The 21,590-nt window shown below is 36.4% G+C and overlaps 1 protein-coding gene and 1 pseudogene across 1 annotated transcript in view; one reads left to right on the top strand and one right to left on the bottom strand.

Moving 5' to 3' along the window:
- MDGA2 (MAM domain containing glycosylphosphatidylinositol anchor 2) overlaps nucleotides 1-21,590 on the bottom strand; it is an 847,781-nt gene that overhangs the window by 416,545 nt on the left and 409,646 nt on the right. The window lies entirely within an intron of this gene.
- Nucleotides 9,261-10,957, top strand: LOC118987663 (lupus La protein-like; annotated as a pseudogene).

The raw sequence follows: 21,590 nt of genomic DNA, 5'->3' as shown, positions 1-21,590 counted from the left end.
TTAGGGTGCCAGAAGGATAAGAGAAAGAGCAAGACATTAAAAACTTATGTGAACAAATAATGAAGGAAAACTTCCTTAATCTGGCAAAGGAAATAGATTTCCAGGAAATCCAGGAAGCTCAGAGAGTCCCAAAGAAATTGGATCCAAGAAGAAACACACGAGGGCTCATCATCATTAAGTTACCCAAGATTAAAGATAAGGAGAGAATCTTAAAAGCAGCAAGAGAAAAGGAGACACTTAACTACAAACGAGTTCCTACAAGACTATCAGCTGATTTCTCAAAAGAAATCTTGCAGGTAAGAAGGGACTGGAAAAAGTATCTAAAGAGTCATGAAAAGTAAGAATCTACATCCAAGATCACTCTATCCAGAAAAGCTATCATTTAGAATGGGAGGGTACATAAAGTGCTTCCCAGATAAGGTCAAGTTAAATAAGTTCATCATCACCAAGTCCTTATTATATGAAATGTTAAAGGGACTTATCTAAAAAAAATAAAGAAGAAGATCAAAACTATGTACAGTAAATGTGTGACAAACTCACAACTATCAACAACTTAACCTAAAAAAACAAAAACTAAGAAAACAACTAGAACAGAAAAAGTATCACAGAAATGGAGATCATACGGAGGATTATCAGTGGGGAGAGAGTGGGGGAGAATGGGGGAGGAAACTACAGGTAATAAGAAGCATAATAGGCAGGCATAAAATAGACAGGGCAGGTTAAGACTAGCATAGGAAATGGAGAAGTCAAAGAACTTACATATGCGACCCATACACATGAACTAAGGCGGGAGAAATGCTGGAGGGTGGAGCATACAGGGCAGAGGGAGGTCAAGGGAAGAAAAAAAATGGGACCAATGTAATAGCATAATCAATAAAATATACTTAAAAATGAAAAGGAAACCAACCACATGGGAAAATATATTTACCAATGATGCCTCAGGAAAGGGCTTGATCTCCAAAATATGTAAAGAAGTCATATGACCCTATACCAGGAAGACAAGCAATCCAGTTAAAAAATGGGCAAAGGACCTGAACAGACACTTCTCCAAAGAGGACATACAGAGGACCCATAGACACATGAAAAAATCCTCAACATCCTAGTCATTAGAGAGATACAAATCAAAACCACAATATGATATCACTTCACACTGGTCAAAGTGGTTATCGTGAATAAATCAACAAACAGCAAGAGCTGATGAGGTTGTGGAGAAGAGGGAACCCTAGTGCACTATTGGTAGGAATGTAGACTGGTATAGCCACTGTGGAAGAGTATGTAATTTCCTCAAAAAACTAAAGATGGACCTGCCTTTTCATCCAGCAATCCCACTGCTAGGACTGTACCCTAAGAATCCTAAATCATTGATTCAAAAAACACTCATGCACTCCAATATTCATAGCAGCATAATTTACAATAGCCAAGTACTTGAAAGAGCCTAAGTGCCCATCAGTAAATGAGTGAATCAAAAAACTGTGGTATATTTACACAGTGGAATATTATGCAGCAGAAAGAAAGAAGAAACTCCTACCCTTCTCAAAAGCTTAGATGGAACTGGAGAGCATTATGCTAAGTGAAATAAGCCATGCGATGAAAGAAAAATAGCCTATGATCTCACCTATAAGTGGAACCTAGTCAACAAAACAAACAAATGTGAAAAAGCTATGTGAAAAAGCTATGTGAAAAGCACTCATAGGTCAGGGTGCTTTCCCTTGTCATTATTATTGTGAAGCTAATACGCCATTTCATGGTAGTTGGGAGGGAAGAGGCCACTAGGAATGAGGGAGGGGCAGTAGTGCCCAGGGCTGTGCCTCAGCACCTTCACCATCCTCCCTCACCAAGAACCTTACTCCTGCTCACGGCAGCACCAGGACCCACATAGCCTCACTCTCACTGCGCATTTGTAAAATGGTCAGATAGGGTCACGTCTTACTTGATCAGGCCTTTTCACACACAAAGAGAAAGAGGAGACGGAGCATACTTTCATAAAAAGCACAGGTAAAAATTTAGAAATACAGAGTCCTAACTAATGGATCTCATGAAGTATAAGAACATTGTTTAAAATGAGGTATTCTTATAATAAATAACAAATTATCAAACTTACTGAGACAGACAACTCTGAGAAGGGAATACAGTTGTGTTATATTTCATTGTGGAAAACATCAGTATTTTTATGTAAAATGCAATGACACTATACATAGACAGGTTTTGTCTCAAAAATAAAAATATTCAATCACACTATTGCATATTTCTGTTAATATGGGTTAGCTACTTATTTTTCATAATCTAGTGAGCTAATTATAGCACTAAAGGATTAAAATTATTTACGGATGAAATATGTAGAATTAAGAACATTTAGCCCTGGCTGGGGGCTCAGTTAATTTGAGCATCACACCATGCACCAAAAGGTTGTGGGTCCGATTCCTGGTCAAGGCACATGCTTAGGTTGCAGGTTGCCTACTGTATACACCTGGGTGCCTATGGTAGGTAACCAATCAATGTTTCTCTTTCACATTTCTCTTCCCCACCCCCCTCTCTCTCTTAGCCATCTCCTCCTACTTCTCTCTCTAAAATCAATAAAAAAATCCTCAGGTGAGCATTTAGCAATAAAAAAAAAAGAAAATTTAATCTAGCAGACTTGGTATATATCTAGTCAAAAAAGGGAGCCAGAGAAATGTGAAAATACTGAAATCACTCAGTCTCCAACTTAACTTACACCAGTCAACTTACAGATTTTCATATGGCAACTGTCCTTTGTTAGATAAGATGCCAACCAAATTCAGGAATATATCATTGGAAATGCCTGCATTGGTTTAGAACATAAGATTTTAAGATCTTCCAACACTTTACTAAAACATTTCAATAAATTCACACTACTTTCTTTCAAAAAAGGAAAGAAAGAACATTTAATCTGTTAAAATGCTGTGTTTTTCCTGCAAATTGAGACATAACAACATTATTCTATTTTAGTGATAAAACATCAGTGTTAACAGGCACACAGTGTGGAAGTGACACCAGAATCCAAAGCTGAATGGATATCAAAATACTAAAAATCTCTGTAGGTTACAATAGGGAAAGAATGAGTCAGATATAAAGTAGAAGGGCAGGGTGAGAGTGATGTCTCAACAAAGGAAGAAAATGACATTTATGTGCAACATTTTACATATTTTAATTTTTCAGGAAAACACTTCTAACAGTAAGATCTGATGAAAAACAGAAATGCTGGAAAAAGGAAAAATCTAACATATGGTCAATATCTCAGTCAATAATTCTTTGGCAGCTTCACTTTATGAAACTGAGAAAAATAACTTGCTATTCAAGCTCAGCCACCTGTGAGTAATTTTCACGAACATTAAAATTAAAATGTCTTCTATTTACAACACAATTAATGGATGAAAAACTCATACTGGCACAGTAGAGCCCTCCTGTCTAAGAAACATGATGTCTGTGTACTTCTGAGTCATTTGATTGTGTTGTGTCTTGTTCCCCATCTGACTCTTTATATATGTATTAAGCTGGGTTGACAAAAATGGGTGATGTAGCAAGTGTCCAAAGATTTTATGCTTTACCCATTCTTGTGGTTAGCAAGATGTACTAAGCACGTGGTACAGCTCTTTTATTCCTAAGCTATGGAGATGCAAGGAAGACTAGGACTCTAATTCTTCCTTCAGGGACCATACATTCTCGTGGGAAAGACAAACATGTGAAGAGACAACTATTATTATTATACAATGGGACAATTGCTACTAGACATTAGAAGTGTGGACTGATGGGAAGGTGAAAGGGATTAATCAAAGAACATACAAAAGGACTCATGGACATGAACAATGGTGCAGGGACTGACTATGGAAGGGGGGGTGAACTGGGTGGAAGGAGTGAAGAGGGAAATGTGGACCAACTGTAATAGCATAAAATAAAATATTTTGTATCTAAAACAATTATTAATGTATTTGTGTTTATTTTTGTTCAAGAACAGTTGTCTCCATTTTCACTCCACCATGCCACCCTCCACCACTGCCTCCTACCCTTGAACCTATCCCCTTTGGCTTTGTCGATGTGTCCTTTATACGTGTTCATTGATGTACCTTTCCCTATTATTCTGTGTTATCCTTCTCCCCTTTCTTCTCTGGTTATGGTCAGTTTGTTCTTTATTTCAATGTCTCTGGTTATATTCTGCTTGCTTGTTTACTTGATTGATTAGGTTCCACTTATAGGTGAGATCATACAGTATTTGTCTTTCACCACCTGGCTTATTTCGCTTAGTATAATGCTTTCCAGTTCCATCCATGCTATTGTGAAGGGTAAGAGCTCCTTCTTTCTTTCTGCTGCATAGTGTTCCGTTGTGTAAATACCACATTTTTGATTCACTCATTTACTGATGGACACTTAGGTTGCTTTCAGCACTTGGGTATTGCAAATTGTGGGGCTATGAACAATGGGGTGCATAGGTTCTTTTGGATTGCTGTTTTGGGATTCTTAGGATATAATCCTAGCAGTGAAATTGCTGAGTCAAAAGGCAGTTCTATTTTCAGTTTTCTGAAGAAATTCCATAATGTTTTCCATGGTAGTTAACCAGTCTGCAATCCCACCAATACTAGGGTTCCCTTTTCTCCACAACCTCTTCGACATTTGTTGTTTGTTGCTTTATTTATGATGGTGTGAGGTGGTATCTCATTGTGGTTTTAATTTGCTTCTCTCTGATAGTGATACTAAGCATGTTTTCATATGTCTCGGACCCTCTGTATGTCTTCCTTGGAGAAATGTCTGTTCAAATCCTTTGCCCATTTTTTAATTGGGTTGCTCGTCTTCTTAGAGTAGAGTTGTGTGAGTTCTTTGTTTATTTTGGAGATCAAACCCTTGTCTGAGGTATCATGGCAAATATGTTTTCTCATATAATTGGTTCTCTTTTAATGTTAATGCTGTTTTCTTTAGCCATGCAGAAGCTTTTTATTTTGATAAGATTCCATTTGTTTGTTCTTTCCTTTATGTCCCTTGCTCTAGGGGACATGTCAGTGAAAATATTGCTGCCTGAAATATCTGAGATTTTCCTTTATGTTGTCCTCTAGGACTTTTATGATGTCATGACTTATATTTAAGTCTTTTATCCACATTTAATTTATTTTTTGTATGCTTTAAGTTGGTGATTGAATTTTATCTGTTTGCATTTGGCTGTCCAGGTGTCCCAACACCATTTGTTGAAGAGGCTATTTTTACTCCACTTTATGCTGCTGCCCCCTTGTTAAATATTAATTGACCATAATGACTTGGGTTTATTTCTGTTCTCTCTATTCTGTTCTATTGATCCATGTGCCTGTTCTTATGCCAGCATCATATTGTCTTGATTACATGGTCTTGTAATACAGTTTGATATCAAGTATTATGATCCCTCCTACTTTGTTCTTCATTCTCAAAATTGCCACAGTTATTTCAGGTCATTTATAGTTCCATATAAATGCTTGAATTTTTTTCTATATCTGTGAAATATGTCATTGGTATTTAAATAGAAATTGCATTGAATCTATAAATTGCTTTGGGTAGTATGAACATTTTAATGATGTTAATTCTTCTAATCCATGAACGTGGTATATGCTTCCCTTTATTTGTGTCTTCCTTAATTTCTTTCTTCAGTGTTGTGTAGTTTTCTGAGTACAGGTCTTTTACCTCCTTTGTAAGGTTTATTCCTAGGTACTTTATTTTTCTTATTGCTTTAGCAAATGGGATTTTTTTCTGATTTCTGACTCTGATCTTTCATTATTTGTGTATAAAATGCTTTTGTTGTCTGAATATTGACTTTGAACCCTGCTGTTTTGCCAAATTCACTGATTTGATCAAGTAGTTTTTGGTGGAGTGTATAGGGTTTTCTATGTACACTATCAAATCAACCACGAACAATGACAAATTTACTTCCTTCTTTCCAATTTGGATGCCTTTTATTTCTCTTTCTTGTCTGATCACTTTGGTTAGGCCTTCCAATACTATATTGAATAGAAGTGGTGAAAGCGGACATCCTTGTCTTCTTCCTGATCTTGGTGGAAAAGATTTTAGATTTTGTCCATTGAGAATGATATTGGCTGCAGGTTTCTTTTATATGGTCTTTATCATGTTGAGTAATGTTCCTTCCCACATTGCTGAGTGTTTTTATCATAAATTGGTATGTACCTTATCAAATACTTTCTCCACACATATTGATATGATCATATGATTTTTGCCTGTCCTTTTTTTAATATGATGTATTACATTTATTGATTTGCAAATATTATTCCATCCTTGCATTCCTGGATGAATCCCACTGGATTATGGTGTGTGATCTTTTCAATGTATTGCTGGATATAGTCTGCCAATATTTTGTTCAGGATTTTAGCATCTATGTTCATCAGCGATATTGGCCTGTTTACATTTTACATATAGTTTACATTTTTTTTTGTTGTGTGTTTATCTGGTTTTGGAATTAGGATGATGGTAGCTTTGTGATGAGACTTTTGGAGGCTTCCCTCTTCTTGGATTTTTTTAGAATAGTCTCAGAAGAATAGGGGTTAGCTCTTCCTTTAAAGTTTTGGAAAATTCTCCTGTGAAACCATCTGGTCCAGGGCTTTTGTGTACCAGGAATTTTTTGATTACTGCTTCAATTTCATCAGCTGTTATTGGTCTGTGAAGGCTTTCTTCTTCTTCTTCATCCAGTTTCAGGAGATTATATTTTTCTAGAAACTTGTCCTGTCCATTTCACCCAGGTTTTCAAATTTCTTGACATACAGTTGTTGTAGTAATTTCTTACAATCCTTTGTATCTATGTGGTATCAGTTGTAATTTCTCCTCTTTTGTTTCTGATTTTGTTTATTTAGGTCCTCTCTTATTTTTTTCTTGATGAATCTGCTTAAAGGCTTGTTGATTTTGTTTATCTTTTCAAAGAACCAGCTCTTGGGTTTACTGGTCCTTTGGATTGTTGTTTCAGTCTCTATGTCATTTAATTCTGCTCCGATCTTGGTTACAAAGGGGTTGGGATAAAGACAAGGTAAGTGTAAAGTGTCAATAAAAATACTTTTTTAAACCATCTTAACCTTTTTTCATTGTACAATTCAGTCATGTTAAGTATATTCACATTGTTCTGCAACAGATCTCCAGAACTTTTTCACCGTGCAAAACTGAAATTTATACCAACTTAACAACAATTCCCCATTCCCACCTCTCCCCAGTCCCTGGAAATCACCTTTATGTTTTCTGTCTTTTCATCATTTCTTTTTCTCCTCAAATCATGTTCCATTCCACTTTTCTCTATAGAATTTTATCTGCAAGTAATATGTTTAATGTTGGAAGTCATTTATTGGTCAATATTTTATATTGACCAATATAAAATTTTTATATTGACCAATATTAAAAATGGTCAGTATATTTTTATTTTATATTCACCCATATTTTATATTTATATTTCACCCATCAGTAGATGGGAGAAATGTGAGTATATTTGAGATTGAGATTGCAGTTCTTTGAGTCATCACTAAAAGTATATTAGTACATAATTGATATAAACAATATAAATATGTCACATTTCTTGAAAAGTATTTATTGGAAATGCATCTCTTAATCATTTGGATGGGGCTATTTTTTTCTCAATTAATTCATGTATACTGAGTGGTCATAACTTATTGCTAGAATAAAACTGAGGGTTCACATCACTCATTTCTATTTTTCATTTTCCTAATTAAAAACTGAGAAACTTGCTCATATAAATAAGAATATGGAAATTTTAATTCTTTGAAATTCTTCCAAGCTTTGGGAAGAATATCCATATTGCCATGCTACATCATCAAAAGTTATTTCCTGTCACCTATCAACTGACAACTCCATTAGGTCCCTCTTCAATTTTGTTGAAAGCAAAAGGAATTAAAAACTACACTAGTTGCAAAATAATTTTTTACCCAAACATAAGTCATTTACTTTTTCAACAACAATAATAATTTCTATTTGTTTGGTGCCCTGGTAGTTTTATCAGGGACCTTGAAGTAATGCACCAGTAAAAAAAAAAAAAAAGTATGTCTATGGTGTTTTTCCTTTTGTATAAAAGAGTAAAATTGTTTATCGTGGGTGAAAGAAAAGAACTTAAATCCCACTAGCCCTTTATCAATCATATCAATTTTAGGAAAAGATACACATAAAGATTGAAAATACTAAGGTTGATTACCTTAACACTATTCCTCTACTTACAGACCCTTCTTTGAAAGTTGTCCTTTAAAAATGGGCACTCATAAGTGATGATCCTGAAATATTTAACAAGGTAGGCATGTTTCAAAAATACTGCTTTTTTTCTTCCCTTCACAAGAGATCCACAATATTAATTGTTTTCTGAAGAAAATGGTTTTAGAAAATAAATGTGTCACAGGACAGAATTGTGAAAACTAAGGAATCAGAGAGTATAAAAGGGCACCAGAGCTGAGTAGGATATTATAGATTCAGAACAGAAAAGGGTCTAGTTTAAGAAATATGGGGGAAGAGAGAGGACTAAATGTCACCACCAAATTATTATATAAGAGACTGACAAGACTGTCTAACACCTAGGACACTTCATACATATTCAACAGATGAGATGCTGCTGATATAGAGTGTTCTTTCTTTTGAAAGAGGGGGGTGGGAGCCGAGACTGAAAATAACTGCACCTCTAGAGATAAAGGGAGAACATTCTTTCAGCCTCAACAGGTGCTAAAGGGAAAATGATAATTTAGAGGAAGAAAGGATACCATGGCCCCAAACATAATTCTATATGGAGCTGAACTGTCTGGAAGAAATATTTCAAAGTCCAGATGAGAGCAATGAATTATTTAAATGAATGCCACACAAATTGATATCCAGATAAGGGAAATTTTAAGTTTAAATACATGGCTTTCACTCTGAGATTGCATAGAACTATAATTAAATTTGTGTGCTCAATGTAGACACATATTTTTGGGAAAAGAGTGACACAAGAGGTGTGAAAGATGACAGTCAGGCTTTAAGCAGGAGGTGAAATCTTTCCTGAGCCCCTAGACAGAAGGAATGGGAATCCCCCCAAGACATAAAGCATAGGATGTATTTAGAAATCATCTTCTAAAAGGCTTCTTGGAATGTGCCTTCTTTCTTCTCAATGTTCAGAGTGTGATTTTAAAAATAGTTTAGAGGCATTAGAGAAATCATCACAAAGATAAGTAAGAAAATAAAGCATAGAAAATACCCATAGAGAATAAATACAATTGAAAAAAGTAAAACTTAGTTAGGCCAGCCAGCAGCACCGAGAAATGAAGATGCTGCGGTTGCTGTTAGTGACCCATGGCCTGGCTCTGGGGTCGGGCACCTTAAAGATACCCACAACGGCTGAGAATGATGATGAAAAAGTAGCTTTTCTGGAGGCCAAAATCTGTTAACAAATTCAGCATTACTTTGGTTTCTTCAATTTGCCATGGGAAATTTTTCTAAGGAACAAATCAAACCAGATGAAGGCTGGGTATCTTTGGAAATAAGGATAAAGTTCAATAGGTTAAACCATCTAACAACAGATTGGAATGTCATAGTAGAAGCATTAAGCAGTTCAAAGGCAGAAGTCGTGGGAATAAGTGAAGATAAAACTAAAATCAAAAGATCTCCAAACAAACCCCTTCCTGAAGTGACAGCTGAGTACAACAATTATGTAAAAAAGAGATCTGTTTATATTTTAAAGGCTTCCCTACTGAATGGTTAGATGATAAAGGTCAAGTATAAACATTGAGATAACAACAATGCACAGAGCATTTAAGGGATAAATATTTACTGTGTTTGATAGCACTGAATAGGCTAAAAAGTTTGTGGAGCCCTGGCTGGTGCACCTCGGTGGATTGAGTGCTGGACTGCGAACCAAAGGGTTACCAGTTCTATTCCCAGTCAGGGCAAATGTCTGGGTTACGGGCCAGGTCTTCAGTAGGGAGCACTTGAGAGGCAACCATACATTGATGTTTCTCTCCTTCACTTTCTCCCTCCCTTCCCCTCTCTACAAATAAGTAAATAAAATCTTTTAAAAATAAAATAAAATAAAAAGCTTGTGGAATCCTTTGGACAAAGGTACAAAGACATAGGCCTGATAATACTTTTCAAGGAAGATGGCTTTGAAAAAAAAGTTATGAAAGGAAGCAAAGTAAAGTAAATGTTAGACTACAAACTGAACAATAGAATAACACAGCAAGAAGAAAAATAAAATAAGTTAGCAGGAAAATGTGAAGTAAAATTTGTAGAAGAAATGATTGGCTGCTTGCTGAATCTCAGGAGGTCCAGATAATCAGACCTCTAGAGAAGATTTGCACATACTTTTCTCAAATCATAGTGAAATATAATGGACAGACTTTGTCAAGGGAACAAAAGAGGGACTAATTCTCTATTAAGAATAAGCTAAAGACCTTGGCTGGTATAGCTCAGTGGACTGAGCACTGGATGGCAAACCAAAGGGTCACTGATCTGATTCCCAGTCAGGGCACATGCCTGGGTTGCGGGCCAGATCCCCAGGAGGGGGCACTTGAGAGGCAACCACACATTGATGTTTCTCTCCCCCCCACCATCCCTTCCCCTCTCTAAAAATAAATAAATAAAACCTTTCAAAAAGAAAGAATAAGCTAAGGAAGTGCTGGATGAAGGCAAAGATGCAAGCAATGGTAACCTACAATTAAGGAACAAAGAAGTGGCAGCAAGATGGAGGTGTGGAAAAGGAGCACTGAGAAAAATTACAGAAGATCAATAAGAATCCCTAACAAATGGAAGTCAATGGTTGCAGATGTAAAGGAAAAAGAACGGGCAACAAAGCTGCCCAGACTGACTCTGCTGAAGGAAGAGGACTGTTTCAGGGCAAGAAAACTAAATCTGAGAGTGATGAAATTGTGCATCTGGACCAGTACAAAGAGCAGAAGAAACAGACAAAGAAGACCCTGCATCAAAACAACAGAGAGAAGAAAATGGTGCCAGGAACCAGTAGTGAAACAAAATCTTAAATCATTTTGATGAGTTTTTCAGCTGCTTTTGTCTTTGGAGGCTTTTAAAAAGAAAATGGAATCAGGTCCACTTCAATGTCTACCTGTAAGAAAGGGAAAGTTTTTGTTGTTTAACTTGCCTTTTTGTTGTTGTTGTTTTCTAAATGAGATTTTGTGATGTACGGTGTTGAGTTATTTTAGATGATTCAAACATCAAAAGAAAGAGTATTGTACTAAATTGCTTTTGTAACATGAGAATGTATCAGCACAAACTAATAAAATACACACTATACAAGAGAGAAAAAGAGTACACCTTTGTCTATATGACCTCTGTTTAGATGAGCATCCTTCCTGAGGTTCCCTGAAAACCCCAAGGTGGGATAAAACTGGACTGCGTATCAAAGCACCAACCGGGAGCTGAAAATAAATGGTGCTGCATCAACTCCTCATTCAGACACAGGCATTCAAGGACCCTTTTGTACAGAATCCTATGGTCAGTCCACAGAGTTCCTAAAAAATGTAATGCCAGAAATGATTTAAATGTGAATCCAAGAGACAGGCTTATATTGAGCTTTAATATCAGTTACTATGACAACCAATGGGCTATTTAAAGTTATTAGCATTCTAGCCCACTGAGTTAATAATATGGACAGGAATGACATAAAAGTTGAGCAAAAGCAAATTACTTCCACATTGCCTCACAGAGCAATGACAGTGAAGCTGGAAAAGCTTAAGGAGGTTCGGAGGGTTTGGGGAAATGCAGTTGAAAGGACAAATCCATCAGCGCCTCTAAGCACTTGCAGCTCATCATTGTGTCTCCTCCCTATCATGCTCTTCAAGCTTTTTAAAATTCTAAGATCAGGATCTAAATAAAACAAAAAAATCAAATTGTAATAGGAAGATTGATATTCAGCCAAAGTCTTTTACAACTGCATGGTCTCCATCTTACTAATCATTCCTTATTTCATCTAAGGTACACACAATGAGGAGTAGAATGAAAAGTTAGCTCTAGGATACCCAGAAAATTTTAATGAGGAAGAAGACAATGCATTAAGGAAGAAACAGACAGGTTTCGTGAACTGCTGTTTGACAGATCCATCTGCTAAAAGCAGCAAAGAGTGGTATCTTGTAAGATGTTAAGACAGATGGCTGAAGTCACAGCACTGCATCACGCAAGTATGGAGACTAGATCTAAAATAGCCCAAGTAATAGTTTCATTAACAAGATGCCAAGTACGGCAGCAAAAAAACACCTTGAGGGAGAATCTCACTTCAAAAAAATGTTTTTCCTCCTTGCACTTGGTGCTATTTTCTGAATTACTCTTGATCTGTTGCATATGTTTAAGCATCTGGGTGTTTGCCATTTTCAAACGAAAGAAACTAACCTTTCTTCTTGAATGAGGCCTCCTCATCTTATGAGCCTACCTGTGATGGAGATAAATGAGAGTACTTAGGAGGAGAGTATTATACTGCATACTCTTGCGGACATTATTTTGCACATTAAACAAGCTGAGTGGGGAATTCTCTGGTCTTTGAATTAGTTATGAAGAAAGGGACACTCGTTAACTCTGATGACAGTGACTGTTGCCAGAGTGGCCTTATGATTATTTTTTTTTTAATTTTATATATTTTTTATTTAGAGGGAGCAGACGGGAAGGAGAAAGAGGGAGAAACATCAATGTGAGAGAGAAACATTGCTCAGCTGCCTCTCGCACACCCCCAACCGGGGATCAGGCCCACAACCCATGTGCCCTCACCGAGAATTGATTTGGTGTCCTTTTGTATTGCAGTACAACACCCAACAGACTGAGCCATGCCAACCAGGACAACTGTATGATTATTAAATATGAGGCCAGAAAAGTCACTTTAAGAATGTAGGCACACATGGGGGTGGATATCTCTGAGTTGTGATTTCCCACAGACCTTTCAACTGTAAAACCAGCAGATAAGAGCATGGTGTTTTTCAAAGACATGTGAAAGACTCTCCTAAATCGGAAAGAACAGGCTGAGATTTAAGCCAGCACTGGTTTGTATGGCTCTATAATAAACACCACTCACCAACGTGTGCAGATTCACTCATCTACAAATTATATGTGGGGACTACCTTGGCAAAGCAGCCCGGTGCGGTGGTTAAAAGCATAAAATCTGAAGCCAGGCAACTAGGGTTGAATCACTGCTCCTCCACTCTGGATGAATTGTGTGACAAGTCTGGGCTCTTTTCTTCACAAGGCTGCTCTAAATTCCAAATGAGATAAGGCATTTAAGCCTTTGGAACAGTGACCGACACAAAACTCGCACGATATACTGTTTTATATTTTCGTTATATATTATATGCATCTACAATTTATATAAGATAAAAAAAAAAGGAAAATAAGCACAAATGGAAATTCTACTATTAACCTCCTTGGCCCCATGAATTTGCTTGCACAGCCCACTTATGACATCAGTCTGAAGGATAGAAGTTCAATAGGGTAGTTGTTGAACAAACCAGAATTTAAAGACAAAGTCGGCAGTAGGTGCTCAAGCACAGACCTGCAGAGAGAACACAGAAAGCTCCTACTATTTGTCCTGGCAGAACCTGGCATCACAGCCTGCACTCCCAGGAAGGGGAACAGAACATATTTTGAAACCTGATGTCACTTTAGAAAGAATCATAAGCCTCATTCTCTTTATTTAAATTTGACTTTCCGCCAGCCCTGGCTGGTGTAGCTCAGTGGATTGAGCGCGGGCCTGTGAACCAGAGGATCGCGGTTCGATTCCCAGTCGGGGCACATGCCTGGGTTGCAGGCTGGTTCCCTGCAGGCCAACTCCCAGCAGGGGATGCACAAAAGGCAACCATACATTGATGTTTCTCTCCCTCTCCTTCCCCTCTAAAGATAAATAAATAAGTAAAATAAAATAAATAAATTTGACTTTCCTTACAGCCTTTTAACAAGTAAGGCATATTTTAGACTAATAATAAAACTACCTCCTTAGCAGATAAATTCCTGACAACATATACAATCATTCTATGTGTGAACTTAAAATTATTGTGAGTTTTGTTAGCATGAGGCAGCTTCCCAAGTTCAAGGAAAAGTTTAAGTTTTCAGGCCTATGAGGCTGGCAGCAAACCCTAAATGAAGGCAAATCCGCCAGGATAATTTCTCTCCACATGGTTCTTGCTTGCCAGCCAGGATGCAAATCCTGGTGACATTTCAGCTACTCAGATACTATTGCTTTAAATTTCTCTAGGTTGAATCACAAAGTACTGACACAGTGTTGTCTTAAATCTTGAAACATAATATTATGAACTAAGTTTATTTAGGTATGTGGACCTAAATTACAAATATTTTCCCCCTTATAGTCTTATCATCTCAATGGGAGAGCTGTCCAAGAACGTGCGCAGGCACAGCTAAGTCGTGGTACAGAGCAATACTTTCAAGACTCTCTCAGAAAGTGATTGACATATTTTCTTGTGAGAGGTTATTATTGTATTAGAAAGATCTCTGATCTGCTACCAGTTATTAGTGTTTCAGTGAGGCCTTCATTGAAAACCATATAGAATAGGGTGAACAATGATGATCTGTATTGCGGGGCTACCCCTGGGACTGTTGCCACAGGCAAAAGAGCTAGAAAACTTCAACAGGCTCACAGGCCCTGTATTAGACTCTCAGACTTTCCGTCATTGCAGTGACTAAATCCCCACAGCACAAACATTCACATTTGCTTTGCAGCGATATGCAGGTGATTGGCCTTGACAAATGTCCACTTACCATTCACTGTTGTGAGCCATAGTTTACTTTATGACCAACAATAAAGTAATTCATCTTATCTTAAATTTTATGATTTGTCATTGCCATATCTTTTTTCCTCTTTCATAAAGCAAAACAACAATTCAACAATGAGTCCAAAAACCCTAAGAATCACTAACTCCTGACTAAGTCTACCCACCTCTGTGGAGTAGTGTAAGCTCTCAAAGTCATGTTGCATGTTGCAGTAGATCTACCTGAAGCAATGGTACTCAAACCACTCTCTATTGCATGGAATTTTCTATTGTTATCACTCCCTGAACCCATGAAGAAAATCAAGAAGCAAGCTCTTTAAGTTAAAATGTCCTTGGGGAATAATAAAATAACTGCAGTTGTTTTCGAGAAGCAGAGAAGTCTTATTGCTGAATACTTTATATCTGTGTTTCTGAGCATCATCTTCATTGTATTAAGTAAAAATATGTCTTTCAAAACATTTCTTCACCACTTTTTCTGCTCTCAAATCTTTAGCAAATTAATGTGGCTTTTCAGACATCGTAATTAAAAGGTAGTGAATGAAAATAATAAAACAGCCATTATTAAAATTCATCATTCTTTCTTCCAAGTAGGTTTAAAAATTGGGTTCACTGAAGTTTTGATCATTTCTTAAAGCATGATTTTAAGAACAATAAAATTTGCTTTCTGTGGCATGACTGAAAGTGAGTGCCTTAAAATTTTTTTTGACGTCTAATACATTCTCCACCTTACTTAGAGCACAAGACTTAATTAAGTTGACTACATTCCAAGTGTTACTTTCTAAGGAAACTCCAAAGAATTTTAAACAATTTTTCTTAGTGATCAGTGTTTTTCTTACCTTGTCCCTACTTAGTATCTTTCAGATAAATTTGGGAAAATACTTGAGATTTTTCCTCCAAAACATTATGATAGTTTTCTTTTGAATGTTGCTTCAAGAGGACACCCTTTGTTCGGTGGGGTTTGTCCATAAGTGTTCAACAGCCAACTCACAAACAAAAATCCTCAATCTGTCACATTGTCCAATTTCCGTGGTGTAAACACTTCCAACGGGGCTCATCTGAAGTTACCGATGTAACGATATTGAAGGCAGGGTTCAGAAGAGATGCCACATCGCACCATTGTGTTACATTCTCTCCACAGAGACAAAAGAGACAGATAACTCCAAGAGCATCAATAATAACAAGATGTGGTATAATAAATAAGAAGTAATTGGTTTTGATGACACGTTATTTTTATTGTAATATACTTTATGTAATTGTAAGATCATATTGTTTAATTTTTAATAGTCACATGTTTAACACGCATCTCTCCCAAGCCATTAAGAAGCGACACCAGCACGCCAATGCCTGTGCTGCAGCTAGTTAAGATGCATGTGTATCTTCACCATAATAAAATCCACATTTTGAACCCTATCTAAACACGTCCTACAGTTTTCTTTTATTGGTTGCCCCATTTTCTACTCAAGGTAGTTAGAGTTGCTTTTAAGCTCATAGTGGGAAGACTAAATGTAGTGGCTTGACATTAATGTGGAGGTCACTATTTTATTTGCTGAACTACCTTCTTTTTAAACTGGCTGATCAAGATACAGTAAAATTGTTTTTGTAAAAACTGGCTGAGCACATCTCAGAACTCCCAGAGAAATCACAATGTTACTACGAGGACCAGTAACACTGATACGACATTTTCTTACCTTAGAGACCTTCTATGTTAATACCGACTAAACTAATGAGACCAAGCTCCTAATAACCCAGAAGTTCAGTGTTTTCTAATCAAGCTTTCAGTCAAGATGGTGGCATTAGGTGTGGCATTAAGTTAATAACAACCACACCTAATACAAAAGCAATCTAAGAGGACAGCCAGATCAGGAGTGGAACCATAGAAATGGAGATCACATGGAAGGTTAGCAACAGGGGAGTAGGAGAGGGTGAAGGGGGGAGAAGGTACAGAGAATAAGTAGCATAGACAGTAGGTAGAAAATAGACAGGGGGAGGGCAAGAGTAGTATGGGAAATGTAGAACCTAAAGAACTTGTGACACATGGACATAAATGAACAGGGGGGAAAGTAAAAGGATTGAAAGAGATAGTTCATAAAAATGGAAACAAAAACAAAAAAGCTGGGGTAGTAATACTTATTCCAGACAAAACTGACTTTAAAAAAGTCTAATAACAAGGGACAAAGAAGGATCTAGCAATTCCATTTCTGAAGAAAGCCAAAACACTAAATAAAAAGACAAATATATTCATATGTTTATTGCAGCATGATTTACAATAGCTAAGATGTGCAAGCAACCTAGGTGTCCATCAATAGATGAATGAATAAAGTAGTTGTGCATATATACAATGGAATATAATTCAGCCATAAAAAAGAATGAACTCTTCAACAACACAAATGAACATGGAAGGCATTGCTCTGAGTGAAATAAGTCAGACAGTGGGCAGCAAATCCCAGATGATTTCACTTACATGTGGAATCTAAAACAAAATAAACAAGCAAGCAGACCACAAACAAAATCACAGATACAGAGAAAATTTGGATGGTTACCAGTTGGGATGTTGGTTTGAAGTGATGGGTAGAAAAGGTCTCAAGGGATTTAAAAATATAAATCGATAATTACAGAACAGTTGCAGAAATAGAAAGAAGAGCACAGGGAGTATAGTCAATAATATTTTAAGAACTATGCATGGTGTCAGATGGGTACTAGATTTATCAGAGTCATCACATAGTACGTTATATAAATGTCTGATCATGGGAGGGAACACCTGAGACTAATATAATATTGCACATCTTTTGTAATTCAAAAACAAAAAAGCATTGAAACTATATATATATAGTTCTATATATATACATTTTTCCTTTTTATTCTACTTTTTTAAATTCTTTTTTGGTTATATATACACACACACACATTTTTCTAATGAAGCATTTTCAGGCCTTTGAAAAGGAAATGATAAATCACAATGACTTCAGCATAAATTATACAGAAATCGTAATCTCTACCATCCGAAAAACTTTACTACTATTATTACAACCAATGCTATTAATACAAAACACTATTGCTAGACACTGCTCTAGTTGTTACAAATATCACCTCATTTATTCCTCAAAACCACATGAGTAAAGTGCCTCTGTTATCCCCACTTTATGGGTGAGCAAACAGGTGAGATTTAGATAAACTCAATAACTAGGCCTAATGATAATAGGAATAAAGCTGGAGCCCAAACCCTGATCTGCTTCACTTCCAAGTGCTCTCCTGACTTCACTGCGTTTATTACACCTGGGATTCCTGTCGTATTGAATTCCATCTACTNATATCACCTCGTTTATTCCTCGCAACCACATGAGTAAAGTGCCTCTGTTATCCCCACTTTATGGGTGAGCAAACAGGTGAGATTTAGATAAACTCAATAACTAGGCCTAATGATAATAGGAATAAAGCTGGAGCCCAAACCCTGATCTGCTTCACTTCCAAGTGCTCTCCTGACTTCACTGCGTTTATTACACCTGGGATTCCTGTCGTATTGAATTCCATCTACTCAGAATTCAAAACAGAAACCCCAGACTTATTTAATGCTGCATAGTCTTTCATTCCTCACACTTAGTTAATCACTAAAACCTACAGGTTCTCTTCTAGGTCACCATCACCTTTGGTGTAGGCAATTGCAAGAGTCTCCGAATTGGTCTCCTTTCCTTCTATCTTGCTACTATTTCCTGCTCCCCAATGCTCAATCAGTCTTTAGCATGTAGGTAAATTAGATGTGATTCTGTTAATATCTTAACTGAAATATGCCAGTGAGGGCAAGATAAGCCAAAAGTCCCTAAAAGGATTTCCCCAAGTGCTTTATGATCTCCCTGGAGTCTCTTTGGGATCTGGCATGCAGGGGCCAGCCTCTCAACGGCTGGATTTTGGACAAGTACTTCCTTCTGCCTGAGGTGCTGGTACTTCTACCCTTCTCCAACACTTCTATTTTGCTCTGGTTGATTACTTAACTCTAACTTCAAAGTCACTTGTGATGAAAGGCTTTTCAGACTCTCAAAATGCAGGAGAGGTGTCCTGCCCTTTGTTATCCCTAACTTCCCAATTCAAAACACTCACCACAATGTTCTGCTACTTCTTAGAGGTCAGAAACTGTATCTGTCGTATTTATCTCTATATACACAAGCCTGAATACAGTGGCTTAAAAAGTAAAGATAATCAATAAACATTTGTTGAATGAATTGATGAGTTTGTTCTGAGGATTAAAAAGGGATAATGATGTAAAGTACTTGGTCACACTGTCCTTTTTAAGAACCTAGGCATACAAGTACAAAGACAAAGGGGAGAGGAAGATGGCAAAGAGTACAGGGCGTTTTGACTTTGAGCCCCAATGGTGATCCCTTTTGATGAATACAAATCTTTTAATCATAAATACACCAATTTGGATGTATCCTACCTGAGAAAATACTCCTTAAAATAAAAATCACAAAAACAATTTAATTCACTGGAAAGAACATTAAATGATTTTAAATTCCACTATCATTCATGTAATTGAATATTTTCATTTGGATTCATCATTTCTAATGTTAATTATATGAAAAAGATTTAATTCAGCCATTTGATTTTGTCCACATCAAATTTTAATTGTGATTTTTGTCATGGGTTTCCTTTTGAGGTCATTGTGCCTATTGATTCCAAATTTCTGAGGTCAAGCTTGGCAAACAGAAATTCTGTCAGGGCAATTTTATTTTGCCATTATTTTCTGTAGATATTTTTAAGATAGGCATATCTAACCAATGTTAATGTATCCTAGATTATTTCCAACACATACACCCATAATTTTTAAAATAACAAAGAACATAATCTTTCATTATTTTTCTTTTACAAATTTTAAACTGTTCCATTTTATCCATTGTTGGTTTAATTTTGTGCTTTTCAAAAAGTTGTATTTATTATGAATGATACAGATGACTAATAATTTATTTCTTGAAGCAAAATTTAAAGCCTTTAAAATAATTCAGAGCCCTTTGGTAGGTCAAAGTTATACTTTCGGAGTGTTCAGCATGAGAACGAAAATGTTGAGGTTTGGCTTACAAATATGTATTAAATTCATTAAACAACTTTTATTCCTATTTTCCTTGAATTTTAAACATCATTTTGTTTTTGTGACTAGGTACTTAGCACAGTATGACTAAGGCTTCATCTATTCATGTATCCTCAAACACATTTTATTTCCTTTTTATTTGTAGGTTAACTTCATCACAAAGGAATTTTTAAAAAATAATATAAAAATACTATAAGAACAATGATTGGACTATCTCAGATATTTAAAGAACAGTAGGACAATACAGCAGCAATGGTCAGAAGTAGAATTCAGGGATATTTCATCCTGAAACCTAGTAACAAATGAGGGCAAAATGGTAAATACTTCCAAATCCTCCATCCTTAAAATATAAACTTATTGTCAAAGCCTAGACACAATCCTAATCTTTTTGATGCAAAATAATAATTATTTATTCTTTAGAAACAGGGATACAATTTAGGCTATACATTTCTGTCTATCTTGCAGTGATCTGAGACTCTTGCCATAACTCTTCAAACTACACAAAACATTCTCATCATTTCTGAGACGTAAACTCTAGGTGTAGATAAGCTATTGGCAGGGTTAATGGGAATCAGCACAACCAATAGCAATAATAAAAATGTGATTTAAATTTGCCCTGGCTGGTGTAGCTCAGTGGAATGAGCGTGGGCCTGTGAACCAAAGGGTCGCAGTTCAATTCCCAGTCAGGGAACATGCCTGGGTTGCAGGCCAGTTCCTAGCAGGGGACACATGAGAGGCAACTGTACATTGATATTTCTCTCCCTCTTTCCTTCCCTTCCCCTCTAAAGATAAATAAATAAAAATCGTTAAATTAGTAAGTTTTTATAATCATCCTTATCACCATTTGGATAGTATGGTTTCCATAGAGGTCTTCAAAGCAAGACTTGCCTCTCTGAGCAGAGACCTTAATAATACCAGGTAAAATACCAGGTCAAACAGAGGAAGAAAGAATTCTTTATATATGGAGACACCCAGTGGCAGGACAACTTCATGCAATTGAGTATTGGAGTTGGCTAAATGATATTTAAGTTAAATGTATTCTAATCTTTAAGATAACTGCCTAGTACTAGAAACACTAGTTAGAAATCAAGGGACCTTACATAAACATTTTCTTTGGCTAGACTATGTCATTGTAAGAGAGGCTATAATTCATTTGAAATGATCTGTTATCATCATTAACCATATTCATTTATATCCCTCTGCAAGTAAAGAACTTGGAGAAAGTAAGTTAACATCCCAGGAACAAGTTTCCAAAAAATGAAAACAATGGACCAGATCGTTTTTACAGAATGAGTGTATAAGTGACATTTCTAAATTAAAAGACTTTGTACCTCCACGGAGACGATTTAGGGGACCATGATAGAAGAAGCAGTGGTAATACCTCTTTCTGAGCTGCAGGAAGAAGCATGTTTAATGAGAATTCCTGAAACATTATACATAATTAGTTTTTCAAAGGAGTAAGATCATTGCAAGATACAGAACAGAAATATTTCTTTAATGCATGCTTCAATAAATATCAGTTAAATATGGGAGGGATGCTAGAGTCAGTAATGCTCTAGGCCCTTGCTCAGAGCATAATGCTTTTCTCAAATTTCAACATAAAATCCCCACGTTTGTGACTCTTCATGAATACCCAGATGGCAAAAACTCAACAGAATTACACAAGTGATATAGCTTTATCTGTGTAGACACTTTTGAGGGGGCTGTTTTTTACCTATACACTTTTATTCTTTCAATATGAAACAAAAAGTATGATGTAACCAAGTCTGGAAAAACATGAATACTTTTTCCTCCCTGCA

The sequence above is a fragment of the Sturnira hondurensis genome, unplaced genomic scaffold (genome assembly GCF_014824575.4).
Source record: "Sturnira hondurensis isolate 20B ecotype Veracruz unplaced genomic scaffold, ASM1482457v3 Scaffold0005329, whole genome shotgun sequence".
Taxonomy (NCBI): Eukaryota; Metazoa; Chordata; class Mammalia; order Chiroptera; family Phyllostomidae; genus Sturnira; species Sturnira hondurensis.
The sequence above is the reverse complement of the archived record's forward strand: the minus strand, read 5'-3'. Positions and strand labels throughout refer to the sequence as shown.